Here is a 15,189-nt window from a genome sequence, read left to right on the forward strand (position 1 = left end):
CAGGAACCAACTCAAAGAGCTCCCACTGTCCAAAGATAGAATAATTTGAACAATAAAATAAGTAGTATTGGATCATAACTCAAAGTATCGAATATCCATGAGTTTATACTGGTATAAGTAAATGATGGAGTGCATTAATAAATGAGGAGAAAAGACACATCTCCTGTGCAGAAGAATTCCGGATGATTTATGCACTCTGTCCTAAGGAGGGGAGCACACCTCCCACTCCCTAAGTCTGAGCTGCTTACAGAGATTTCCTAAAGAGTACAGTGTGGAAAGGGGATGGGGTGGGAGAAAGAGCCACTTTACAGTGGAGAAACCTCACAAACACTGACCCAGCCAGATGATCAAGGTCCGCGTCAACAGTGGTAAATCATGTTGATAGTGTGTATCCTTAATGAGACGTGATGAAAATGGCACTTGACTCTGTGGTCTTCCTCGCCCAAACCCATGTAACCCCAGTCTAATCATAGGAAAAACATGACAAAAATTCCAATAGAGGAGCATCCTGCAATATACCTGACCAGTACTCCTCAGAACTGTCAGGGTCATCAAAAACACAGGAAAGTCTGAGAAACTGTCATAGCCAATGGGATCCTAAGGAGGTATGAAAATTAAATACAATGTGGTGCCCTAGATAGGATCCTGTCACAGAAAAAAAGGCCACTATATAAAAAAGAAGTAAATCTGAATGAACTGTACTTTAGTTAATAATAATGCATCAGTATTGGCTCATTAACTGTAACAAATTTACCATACTAATGTAAGGTGTTAATAGGGGATACACATTGAAAAGTCATTGCACATGGCCCCTCATTTTATAGCGTTCTTGCCATGGTCTCCAAGACCACGATCTGGTCCCTTCTCTCTTTGATTCCATTTCTTGACCCCCTCCTCCTTAGCACTATTCCAGCTAAGGAATATTCCAAGCTGGCCTTGTTCTGTTCCTTGAACGTGTCAAGGTTGTTCCTGCCTTTCATTTGCCATTTCCTTCCTCTGCCTGTTCACTTGTATTCATTTCATTCTGCTCTTTTGCTAAATACCACCTCATTAGAAAGGTCTTTTCTGACCATCCTACTACTTATAATAGTATCTCCTGCAGTCTGTAACCACGAAACCTGTGTTATTTTTCTTCAAAATACTTAGTATTTCCTAAAATTATTTATTTTAACTTTTCTATCCACCCCACTAGAAATCAGCACATGGTGAGGGACTTTGTTAGTGCTGTTTACTCCAATATCTGTAGCAACTAAACCAACTACTGGCAAGTGGTAGGTAGGCACTGAGTAAATACTGTGTGAATGAAAGTAGTGTTCTCAAATTCTGCCTTCTTCCTTTCCTCTGAATGCTTACGACCCATGCTCTGTGCCTCTCATAAAGATTGTAATCTGCCGTACATTATCTTTTTTGTATGTGAGACTTTGTTTTCTTTCTATAATAGATTGCTAACACTGCAGTGGTTGTGTATCTCTGATTTATCTCTGTACCCGCATAATATCAAGCTTGGTGCCTGACAAAAAATTACTGCTTAAATAGCATTTATGGGATAAATATTTGCATCTGCTTTGCATCTCTCCTTTAACTGCTCTCAACATTCCCCAGTTGAGAGGCCTCAGGCACTGTATAAAAAGTTGGGTACATCTGACTTTGTTTAGATAATCCTCCAGGCCTTACCTCCCTACCACCATTTGAACTTCTTCATGCTTCAGCTCACTTGATTTTGACCTATTTTACTTTGGTCTTGGTTTCCCCTGCATCACACGTCCTTTTTAGAATCGAAGACATCATAGCCAGGTGTGGTTCATGCTGGTAATCCCAGGTACTCTGGGAGGCTGAGGCAGGAGGTTCACTTGAGCCCAGGAGTTTGAGGTTGCAGTGAGCTATGATGATACCACTGCACTTTAGCCCTACGCAAGAGAGCAAGACCCCAAGCTCAAAAAAAAAAAAAAAAAAATAATAAGATTCAAAAGGATTCATGATAGCACTCATAATTTTTATCCCAAAGCCCTGGCCTGGAAATCCTATAGGATGCCACCTCATCTTGCTCAATAATTGTAGTTATGAGGCAGCGAGAGCCTATGACCAGCTAAACTAAACCCAAGACAGGTGTTAGTGCACCTGTCTGGGGAGAAGGCACAATATTATGAATGTATATTGTGGCTTGCCTGTGGCAATATGCCTAGTGGGAGATTGACTCCCTCTCCCTCCTTTCCCAGCTCCTCATATTTATTAAGAATAATAGGCAAAGTGCCAAGTACTAGAGACGCCTACAGAATAAAATGCAAAGACTCTGAAGAACTCATAATGCAAACAAATGGTCCTCATGTAATGTCAATTGTTACTCACTCTATGGGAAGCCAGGGCATTTGTTCATGAAGCTTAACCTGGGGTCCACTGTCCACCTAGTAGAGCTTGCCTGAATGAACTGTAGACACAGTGATTAGCTATAACTAAACGGATTTCTGCACTCTAGTCTCCCAAACCCTACTGCGGAAGTGGTGGCAAATATTATACTTTTAAATAAGCTCCTGCTGTGGAGAAAGGGCATGCTTTGCAGACTGGAGACTTTTGTAGCCTTTCATAACCCACCAGAGTCTTGGCATACGAGTTAAAGTTTATGACAGATCTGTCCCTGCAGGTGTCACGTGCTAGATTTTCTGCCATTAAGGTTTCATGTTTCTGAGGGAATAGTGACCAAATGATTAATATTTCTGAGTACTTATCTTCTCTACTGTGGGATGAATTTCCCTCGGGAGCCTCATTCCAGAGTTTCCATAACCGTATGTTTCCACACACTGTGTTTTTCATAATCTTAGGACTCTGGAATTTTAGAGAATATTTCTTTTAACTGATCCTTTGAACCAAGAGGATCTCTGCAGTTAAAGTCATTCCTGTGTTTTAAGACTATTTTTATGACTGTTAGGTGTCAACGCTGGTTCAAAATAATTTTTGTAATTGTGAAAAGTAACTTCACTTTAACAAAACAGTATTTCTGAAAGCATGGAATTATCCTTATGACAAGGCCCTCAATTCTGTTCAGCTAATTCCTTTTCTAGATGATTTATTTGTTGGAATACTTTTCCCAATTTATAGTCTCAGTTCTTAATTCCCTATGAACCAGATTCTTAATGTAAAGTCTAGAAATGGCAGATTTGACCTTTAAAAGAAAGCAGTTTCTCCTCTCCATGTATCTTTAGAAAAGAAACAAAACTCCATTTCCTTTTGACATCTCTCTCATTTCTTCTGTTCTCATTTAGTTAATGACCAAACTGTTTTCTTCTGGCAGCCTATAGTGAAATAGATCCAGAGTGAGCTTGAAGAGTTCATTTATAATTGATCTTCATTAAGACAAAGTTGAAGGCTGGTTGGATAGAGAAGTTCAAAGTAGGCATTTTCTGTTCCCCATCACACCCCCACCCCACCGCCCCATTTCTTTCCAGGTACCTGAAACATCAGCTTTTGAATTTATTTTCTAGGATTTATGGATATCCTTATTTGAGTATGTAGGGACAAGACTTTGAACTACTGGTAGTCAATTATCATTTTAGCATGAATTGGCTGCATTGACTGGATACTGATGCAGTGAAGTTCCGATGAGGAGGAATATAAAAGTATAATTTGGGGCTGTGGCATAATGCTTACCGAGGAAAATCTGCTAGGGTGCTATAGTGGGCTGCCTGAATGTTCTAAGAAGAGATTCAGTAATCCACTCAGCAATTACGAGTACCTGCTGTGTGCCAGGTACTGTTATGGATGCTCAGCATATGCACTGAAGAAAACAAACCCCCAGAACTCATGGACCTTACGTACCCCAGGAGGTGATTTTGAGAAGCAGCTTGTTCTGAGAGAATGCCTTGTAGGTTTTTATAAGGTGGCTTACACTGCATGCTGTTCCCCTTTCTTCCTCAGCGGTTTTGCACTTTGATAGTAATTGTTCTACTGTGCACACTTCGTTGAACAGAGCTATGAACTGTTCAGTTTTTTGTCAGTCAGTGGAATCATGTCTGGGTATTTTTTTCCATTTTTCTTTATTTCGTGTTCCAGTTGTTACTTGATAGCTTTTTGCCAGGCTTTTAACGCTTACCTTTGAGACTTAAATGGCCCTTTTAATTCCTTCCTAACTGTACATCTACTTGTATTTTACCTTATCAGACAGAAAATATTGCTACCGTTATTAGTAAAAACATTAGAATGATATGTTTTGTTTATCTTTTCAAAAATTTGTTGGACAGATAATAGAAAATTGAATATTAATACAGTGCTTAGACAAAGCGCACTTAGTACATTTCCTGCTAACCTTAATTTTGGGGGCAGTCTACAGAAGAATTCCTACATAATTGATTTTTATCAGAGTTTATAATATTCTGTCCTTCAGTTTGTTTGCATATGACTCCTACATGTGAAACCAAATATATTACTTTATTGAATGTATGAAACATGACTGGATTTTTTAAATCTACAAATAAACTGAGTTGCTTTCTCTTTAATTTGCTATTCTTGCCCTTGACAAAAAAATAAATGGGATTTGCAGGTAGAGAAGATTCCACACTAGCATAATGGATATTTTATTAAAAAACAAACTTATACTATTCCAGTGACAATATGGATTATAGGTTTCCTCATTCTTGATTGTGATGTAGACTTTCTTTTTCCTGAAACATTGTTTTTTATCTTGTCAGTATTTGAGTCTGACTTTAAAATTAATGGTTTTATATGCTTTTGACAGTTATAAAATACTCTATACTCCACGTAAACTTCCTGATGTTCTTTGATGGTACCTATTGAACAGCTGATTATTTCAACCATCAGAAATGGAAAAATAGGACCTAATTTTGACAATATCTATTGAAGTTACAAATGCAGTCAATTTTTGAGAATTTTTCTCAAATATTCTTATGTGTGAAATAACCTACATGCAGAATTATTAAATATAATTTTTTAAATGACAAAGCATTGGAAAGAGGTCAACTAAGTGTATATTAATAGGGGATAGACCAAGTGATGGTACACCCCATACGGTGGCGTACTGCACAGATGTTAAACAATCAGAGCTTGCTATGTATTGATACAGAGGAAAGCAAGGGGCGGAACACACTTATGTTAGCTTTAGTGTAAGGAGAGGGGGTAGTGTGTACTGGATTCTTTTTTGTTTGTTTTTTGTTTATTGTTTTTCTTTTCTAGACAGGGTCTTACTCTGTCACCGGGGTAGAGTGCAGTGGCATCATTATAGCTTACTGCAACCTCAAACTCCTGGGCTCAAGTGACCCTCCTGCCTCAGCCTTCTGAGTAGCTGGGACAATAGGTGTGTGTGCCACCACACCCAGCTAATTTTTCTATATTTTGTAGAGACAGGGTCTTCATCTTGCTCAGGCTGGTCTCGAACTCCTGACCTCAAGTGATGCTCCTGCCTCGGCCTCCCAAAGTGATAGAATTATAGATGTGAGCCACTGCGCCTGGCTTGGTATTCTTATTTGCTTTATTTTCCCTAAAGAAACACTTGAAGGATATCCACGAAACTAATAAATACGATTACCTGTAAGTATTACATGGGCAGTTGGAGGCAGAGATGAATAAGGAATACTTTTTATACTTTTTAATACTGCGTTGGTTTTTTGAGCCAGGCCACTGTATTGCCCATTGAATATAAAAAGTTTTTTTTAAGTGTTCGGAGCATGCATGTGTACTGATATTGATAGTAGGTTTTGGAAATCTACTGAATATCTGTTTTTGAGTCAATAAAAGCTGATGTTTGGACACATGGATTGGGGTCCTGCTTTTGTGACTTTTGATTGCTGGTTGTCTTGTCCCCATTGGCAAGCACTTGAGCATTTCTCCTGGAACAGAAATTCTACCAGTAGGAAACTGAATGGATGCTCTTTTTGTTGTGTTAGGTAGACAAGGAAACAGAGATGAACTAAATACACAATTTCTGCTTTCTAGGAGTTGCTATTACTTCTGTGTATAATGTGAATAGAGAAAATGTTTTTGTTTTATTTTGTTTGCACAAGTAAGAACGGTATAAATACTCTTCAAACACCAAAACACACATGTACAAATAAAATGAAAGGTTGCTTTTTAGTCTACTATTTTATAAAACAGTTTTTCTACACATATATATGGAAGGACAGTAAAATTGCTACCTAAAAAATTGTAAATTTTTCTCTATTATTATTTTGCAAGAACTGAGTTGAAGTTGCTAAGAACTTCGGTTCTTTGCGAGACGAGTCAAGCCAGCAGTGAATGGAATGCCTGGCAAAGCCATTGATGGAAGAGGAGTCTCATTTTGCTTTCAGGACAGACACTGAACATCAGTATATTTGGAATAATAATAACCACCTCTATCTTGGTTAGACTTTTTATGGTAATAATGTAATTTCTGTTGATAGAGTTTATTTCTGAATGTATAGCAGATACCAGGAAGCTTATTATTAATAATCTGAATTTATGTGAAGTATATATTAGATTTTCCTGTTTGTTCTGTGCCTATTAATAATTCTGAAGATTTTCAGTGGCAGTGGACAATCTCTTTTCGCTAGTTGGAAACTTTCATATTATTTAGAAGGGAAAAATCTTGGTAAGGAAATTGGAAATAGAAGCAGAACTTGGATTATACCAAGAGTATGGTGTTGATTGCCTATTTTTTTATGCTAATAAGAAAGTTTTATTTTTCTCAGTTGGGATTTCTCAACTGTTCTGAAAGCATCTTCTATATTGCTTTTTTTAAAATGCCCATACAACTAGATTTGCCATATACTAGGAGTGGTGTGCCCATGGCAGCTAACAGAATTGGCTGTCATTTAGCCTTCAGAATTCAATTTATAAGATGTCATCTTTATTTCCTGTCAATTGAGATAGTAGGGCTGAAGCCAGGGAGAAGAAAGCAAATATTTGGGGATATGAATGTCGTGTGTGATGGATGTAATTGAAAATAACCCCCTCTAGATAAGGTGAGAGAAATGATTATTCTTTCAAGATGACTGCATGCCAGTAGAATAGAGACAGTTATTTTCTTAGGATGTTGCTCTCAGGTAGTGAGATAATTAAGTACCAAACTTCATATTCATACAGCCTACTAAAATCTTCACAAATGGGGTTTTTAGAGTAGACATTTTTTCAGTGGGGCAGAGGGAATGGAGCGGGGAGGCAGCAGCACACTTGGGTGATATCTTGTGCAGCAGTCGCAATATTGAATTTTGAAGAAATCCAGTGAAAATGATAAAATGCTGTAAAATGAATAAATAATTAGGAAAGAATATAAAAATGGCCAGAGACTGCTACAGGGGGAGGAGGCATTGCAAAATGACTAGAGGGAATACAAGGGAAGAAAATAATTGGAAAACAGAGAGCTAGTAAGAAATACCACCCTATTCTCTCTCCTGTCTGTTTTTCCTGGCTTTGTTCAGTGGGTGAAAATTCTGGAGTGTTCATTGGTATCTCTTAGCTCAACATCTTACCGAGATATTTTCCTTTTCTCAAAACGAAATGCAGTCCTGTGCCTTCTTGGAGTGACAGGCACATGGTGAAGGATGGGAGAGAAACAAGGGGAGCCCACGAGCTTGTCTCTGCCCGACACACAGTAGATTAGATGCCTGAGGTGTCCGCAAATATTGGAGGTTTTATATTTCCAAGAGGTTAGAAACTTCACTCTCCTAGAGGAGAGGCCTCTGCACACGTAAGGAATAATTGGTTTATTTTCACTGAGTCAGTAAGGTTTTTGGTGTCACATAATCCCAGGGAAACAAATGTGATTGCTTAGATATCAATACACTCCTGCAGATGGGAACTTTCAGGAGGTGACTAGGAGGTATCTGGACTCCCTGTGTGCTCCCTGGGGCCTTGTGACCTTCTCTATAAAAAGCCCTTTCTGTATTGATGCTCCTGGGTGGTGGTGGTGGGTCGAATGGCAGTTACATAATCACAGTCCCTTTTTCTGTCAGGGTGGCCTTTATGCAGAGAGCTAGGAGTGGATTACTTCTTGGCAGGAATAAGCAAAGAGCAATCTATTTAGATTTTTTTTAAAAAATGGAAATGTCATGAAAAAAAAAAAAAAACAACTCTTGACGTCTCTGAAATGGGAGGATGATATTTTATCTGAAGGAATTAGTAGGGAATATCAGGGTCATTTCTTAGATCTGACCCTAGTAAGTAATAGAGGCTTTTTTGTACTGATGTTGCATTTTAAAAGGCATCTTGACATATTGGGGGGGGGGGGGAAGAGAAGGGAGGCCTACTAGTTCTAGTTCAGGCTGTGCGCTTGTCTGAGTTGTTCTGCAAGCTCCTACAGAGCCTCTCCTTTCTCGTTCCTTCTATGAAGGTCCTCTAGTAGTGCCCGAGTCCCTGTCATTTTTGAAGCTTGGTGTTTTAATTAGGGCAGCTTGAAGACTCAGGGGAAGCTCACACAACTGAAATTAAGATACTTAAAAAAGTATTTTTTAAAGAGAATGTCTTTTAAAGCTGGTTTTATAGCTGAAAGAATGATATTTTAAGTACAAATTACTATTACGTTTATATTTTGTAATGATTGCAAATTTATGTTTGTGCCCCGAAGCTAACTGTTGGTGAAGAAAAGAGTTTTATAAACAAAACCAAAGAGAAGGTCTGCTTGCCTGTATTACAATAGAAAAACCCTCACTTCACTCTCAGGGTTTTGGATCCTCCCCTCCTATTTTTGGTTTTTCTTATCCCATATCCTTTGTGTGGATGATACAACTAAAATCGTCCTCCACAAGCCTTTTTTGCACAGTAATCCTCTTAGTTTCCTTCACTCCTTTTGAATTGTACTCAGTTTAGGGTGATTTCGAGAAACTGAATATGCAGAAACCTCAGTGCCTCTTATAGATATAAGATGTACTATTGGGAAGGTGTACTGAGTCTGTTGTGGGATCGCTGATTCTGCCACAGGCTGGCCTTTCCTCTTTATAAATCACCCACCTCACACCACAGTTACCAGAGCAGCCATGTGGGATGTGGAAACTGGGGGCTCAGGGTTGGGCAGATTCATTGTTAACAGCTGTATGGACTATTTGCTCTCTTCTGTGTTGGTAGCTGGCTTTATACTTTAAGCTTGGGCTCATCCCTAAATGATTACTGTTAAGGGTCCAATCAGAATAGTGGCCATTCCCAGCTCTGGTGTTCAAAATATAACCTGAGGAATGCAAAACAACATTTTTAGTCATCTGTCTTAAAAGCTCCTCTGTTAGCAACTTTATTAGAAATCCCCTAGTGCATAATTTCTGTTAGTGGCTTTGGTCAAGCAAACCTTAGCATTGCCTCCCAAACAGCCATAGAGACTCCTGAGCTTGGGATAGACTAAGGAACCATTTAAATTGTCCCATAAGTTTGCATATGCATAAAATACTAGGATTTTAATCCACGTCTCCTGACTTCTTGTCCTATATTCTTGTCTCATGATTTGCTCCATTGGCAGGATGTTACTTGGAATAATTAGAAAAAGCAGACTGGCATTGAAACTCCAGGAACTAGAAGACGAATTCGCTTTCTGTGTTCCCTCTTTCTGTGTGCTTGTCTTTATTCACCCCTAATCTTTTCTAAGCTTGTCTTCTAGGATTTTGTTGTCAGCTCTAAGTATACTTAACTGGTTACTCCCCCTAGAGGATCCTGCTAATTGTGGAAGAACTGAAAGAGGAATATTGTGTACTTTAGTTGAAAGAATACTTTAGATAGGAGGACTTTGCAGACCTGGATTCAAGTCCAGAGGCCGGTAGTCACTTAAGGCTTCGGTCAACATCTTATCTTACTCCCTCCAGGCTTCAGTTGCCTTGTCTAAAACTTGGTACCATTTGACTCAGGATTTCTGACTCGTACAATGACCCAAGCCATATTTTCAGTGATTACTACTTTTAACATCAGCTTTGTATGTAGGTAGCTTTGCAAACTGCTCTGAGTTCTGGACTATATAAAGACAGATATGGATATCTGGATATTTGGAATGTTACAGTAAATGGCAGAGAACAGAAGAAAAGTCCTTGGGAAGGATTTTTAAAAATCTGTTCGAATATGTTTATATTGGAATGATTCTGAATTCTGGACTTCAGATAAACTAAGAAAATAGAGCATAATATCAAGAGGTAAAATTCCATCAGCTGAAGTTGATAATGAATAACTGAGAGAGAAGAAAAGGAAATAAAATATTAAACTAGATAAAATGATGCTATGCAAGTCATTTAACAAACTCTGGCTTTGTTTTCTGCATATGTGAAGGAGTGGACTAAATTGTACTTTAACTCCTGTTCTGTGTAGGTCACAAGTACAGTAGAAGATGTTTCTGACCTTGAAGGAGGAAGTAAAGACGTTTATTCATTTTTTCTTTTTGTTTTTATTTTTTTCCTAAAAGTATAGTATAGGCAAATTACTTAAACAATCAAATAGAGAAAAACATGGGAAGGAAAAGCCAAAATTCTCTGAATATTTCCATGTATATAAAATTATGATTGAGTCACTGTCAATCATTTGGTACAGATATACTATTAGATTTCTGTGAAGCAGCACAAACTGTTTCATAACATTCAAGGTGAAGGAAACAAGCAGTCACATTTTACATTTTTTCCAAACTAAGTTAAATTCAACTGAAATTCATATTTGCCAGATTGACAGGGATTTCAGTATCACCCTCCAGGGATATCCTCTTCTGTGACCAGCTTCCCAAATCCCTTCCCTAGCCACCATCACCAAGTTCACACAGTCCAAAAAGGAATTTCACTGAGATCTGTTGTCAGACAGGGAATAGCCATAGTATCCATCTCCTGCTACTTTCCCTGCCCCTCAGCCTCACTGCCAGTGGTACCACTGTTGGACTCTGGCCCCTCTTGGCTGTCCAGCAGTGCTTGCCTGTATCACTGTGAAGGGTCATGAGCTGGGGCTCCCAGCAAAGACCACGTGGCTCTTTGAACAAGGGCAGCTGGGTTAGGTCAGTGCCTTATTCATTTTCTGTGTTACATTGTATGTCATTGATGGCATGTGCCATCATTTATTTAGCCAGTCTTCTAAGACAAACATTTAGATCATGTCCAATATTCAGTATAGTGTCATGACGAACACTTTTTACGTATATCTTAGAACATCTATTTATTTCTTTAGAGTTAATAACCAGGAGTCACATTGCTGTATCAAAAGGTAGATCTGTTAAATTTTGACCCATATTATAAATTTGTGTTCTAGAATAGATGCACCAGTTTACATTCCCAAGAGTGCATCAGAATGCCCTATATTGTCACACTGGCTGATGGTGTCTCTAGAAGAAAAAAATAGTTTGGGCCACCATGATCTCAGAAGAGGAACATATGGTCATACACATGGCAAAATTATCTCTAGAGAACTTGAGTTCCTCTGGTGTTTAGGATCCATCTGCTAGGGATTTGTTATTTTTCTCATTTTTCTCCCTAAGTTAGTGTTGAATCGGTCATGTCAACCCATTTGGATTCAGAGAATGATCTATTTTATTTATCTCATGTTCTCTTACCATATTTGAGGGAATGGCCAGATTTCTCTCAGCCTTCCAAGCATTTCTGTCCCTCCTATTGTGTTTTTGCATATACATATGATTTACCCAGTAGCAAAACTGTAAATCCACAGTCTCCCAGGTTAAAACTTCCTAAAGCAATACTTTCTAAAACCCAGCTGTGAACTGAAAATTCTGCAGAACTCTAGAGGCATGGGAGATCGCTCCCTTGGCTTCTTTGTCCCACGGGTTCCTGATGTCCATGGTTAGGTTAGCCAGAACTAATTTCTGAATCTGTCTTAGGTGTTTTTCTTAAGATAACCAGTTATTTTCTATCTTTTGTTCTTTAGCCCAATTCTGGAAATTCAGACTTTGCCATTCTGAATTTTTCAGGATTTCTCTGTATTTTACCCTATTCTTTAGAAATGTTCCTGTATTTTGTGCTATTCTGTCAGCAGTAAGGACATATGGTTTCCTAGATGTTCTGCAGACTAAAGAAAACACTTATTCTGATATTTTGAATCAAACTCTGAGGACTTAAACATATGATATACAGAATGCTAGACAAATAGTTTTTTATATTAGAACCATATCAAACAGAGTAGCAGATGAACTCATCTCAAAGGCCTGTCTTAAAGAGATGGATGGAGCTTTCAGCTGTGTCTCATCTTGCTAATATGGAGTGTTAGCCCTTTGGGCAGTCATTTCATATTGAACCTTTGTCCCAGTTGGTAAAATGAGCTGTAACCTTTCATCATTCCATAGCCTCTCAGTTTGAAGTTGGCCCACAAATAAAGAGAAGGATGGCAGGGAAAATGGAGTCACAAATCTAACAAAGAATACTCCCTCTGGTGTCTGAATGAACACTCTGTACACAGGGGAAATCTATACACAGAATCTTCCCATAGGAATAAGACATTAGAAAACTTGAAAAGCTCTTGCTACAAAACACCTAGAAATGCTGGATGAAATATGACAAATACACGTTTACATTCATAGCAGAGCTACCCAGAAGGTAATATCAAGAACCAAAAATGAAGTGGGAACTGAAGAGCTGAGCTGTTCTAGGAGGAGTAAGGGGAAGGTGGAAGCAGGTAGGGTGTGGGGTGGGGCATGAGTTTTAGTGTATATAACTTTGGTCCTCTTTGGGGGAGAATTTAAAAGTGAGTCCCAAATAGGAATATAGAAATTGGGAAAGACAGTAAAATAATCACTGTTACCAGATGATATGATTGTATACCTAGGAAACTTTACAGGATCAATTGAAAAAACATGACGAAAAGCGTACTCATTTTAACCTACAGAAATATTAACATGTAGAAATAGCCTACATGGATGTAAATAACCACCAGTTAAAGATAGGGAGGAAGAAAAGATCTAATTTGCAATGATATTTAAAAAAAGATAAAATGCCTACATATAAATGGAATAAATTTTTTTGTTTAAAAAAAATTTTAAAAAGCTTCTGCACAGCCAAGGAAACTACCAGTAGAGCGAATAGACAACCTACAAAATGGAAGAATATATTTGCTTTCTACACATCCGATAAAGTGCTGATAACAAGAATCTATATAGAACTCAAAAAAATCAACAAGAAAAAAATCAAACAACCCCATCAGTAAATGGGCAAAGGACATGAACAGAAACTTTTCAAAAGAAGACAGGATGATAGCCAGCAAACATAAAAAAATGCTCAAATCTGTATTAGGGAAATGCAAATCAAAACCACAATGAGATATCACCTAACTCCAGTGAGAATGGCCTTTATCAAAAAGTCTGAAAACAACAAATGCTGATGAGGATGTAGAGAGATAGGAACACTCTTACACTGCTGGTAGGACTATAAATTAGTACAACCATTGTGGAAAATAATTTTGAGATACCTCAAAGAGCTAAACATAAAAATATCATTTGATCCAGCAATTGCACTATTAGGCATCTACCCAAAGGAACAAAAGACATTCTATAATAAAGACATCTGCACCCAAATGTTTATGGCAGCACAATTCACTATTGCAAGGATGTGAAAACAACCCAAGTGCCCTTCAATCCGTGAGTGGATTAATAAAATATGGTATATGTATACTATGGAATACTACTCAATTACAGAAAACAATGGTGATCTAGCACCTCTTATATTATCCTGGAGAGAGCTTGAGCCCATCCTCCGAAGTGAGGTATCACAAGAATGGAAAAACAAGCACCACAGGTACTCGCCATCAAATTGGTACTAACTGATCAACACTAAGGTGCTGACATGGTAGTAATACTCTCTGGGAGTTAGGGGGTTGGGGGTGGGTAAATGCACAACTAATGGATGTGGTGAGCATTGTATGGGGGAAGTGCATGCCTCTGACCCTGGCTTGGATGAGGCAGTCATAACTTGTACCCAAAATGTTTGTACCCCTATAACATCCTGAAATAATATAAATACTACAAGTAAAATTTTTCCTAGGAAAAGACATAAAAAACAGAAAGGCATGGTGTGTTCTTTTTATGAGTGGAGACACTGAGCACCATAAAGGAGTAAGTTTCCCTAAGTTAAACTATAAATGTATGAATTATATATAAAAATACTATTTTTAATTAGATAAGCTTATCATAAATTATATGGAAAAATAGTCAAGTATAGCTCAGGAAAATATAAGGAAGGATAATGAACACTAACCCTGGTATGGATTAAAACACATTTAAAAAATCTTTGGTATTTAAAACAGTGTGTTATTAGTTCATAAAGAGAGAGGTCAGTAATTTACTAGAAGATTCAAGTGGATTTCAGATAAATGAAGACAAAATAGATAATTCGATAAATGGCATTGGGACAAATGGGTAGTCCTCTTGGAAAAAAGGTTAGACCCATAGTTCACATCTTATACCAGGATAAGTTCCAAAGGAAATAAAGATTTAAATGTTAAGAAATGAAATAATAAAAGTACTAGGACAAACCACGAAAACATTTAAAAATAATTTTGGTTTGGTGAAAGCTTTTGTAATTATGACCCCAAACCCAGAAAGTACAACAGAAAAAAATCAACATATGTACCTGTATAAAATGAAATCACCCATAAGCTGGGTAATGGAAAAATTTAAACAGATGGAAAAGTAAGGAGGAAAACATAATGAACCCTTTGGTTTCCATCCCCCAGTTTCAACCACTGTCAACTCGTGGCTGAACTTGTTTATTTTGAAGGTAATCCTTACTATCATCTCATCTAAAAAATTTGTGTGTGTGTGTGTGTATACACCAAAGTCCTTTTTTGCCTTAACACATTAAGGTACCATTATCACAACTAGAAAATTAATGATTCCCTAATATTCATGATCATTTTTAAGTCATAGGAAAGTAAATCTTCTGGTAAATAATGTCCAGTTATATCTATGAGACACAAGCTATGACTTTAGGAATGTTAATGAAATAAAGAGAGGGGAATATACCACAGAAACGACTATTAAACTAAATTTAGACACACTTCCCCCTTGCTATGTTGCAAATGCTCTGAATCTGTTAATGCCTTGCTGTTAGCTGGTTATGTCACTTGATTATGCTTTTGTTAATCCTGGATCTTGCTCTGACCTGAATGAAGCCCGTTGCTTTATCCTGCCCTTAAAAATTGCTTAGGACTGTGACAGATGACAGCCCAGCAGTCTCTAATAAATCACTCAAGGTGTGTATACGTCAGACATTGGCAGGAACCTTAAGCTCTTGAAGGCAAATTCAACTAAGATGAAAT

This window comes from Eulemur rufifrons, chromosome 7 (assembly GCF_041146395.1).
Source record: "Eulemur rufifrons isolate Redbay chromosome 7, OSU_ERuf_1, whole genome shotgun sequence".
Lineage (NCBI taxonomy): Eukaryota > Metazoa > Chordata > Mammalia > Primates > Lemuridae > Eulemur > Eulemur rufifrons.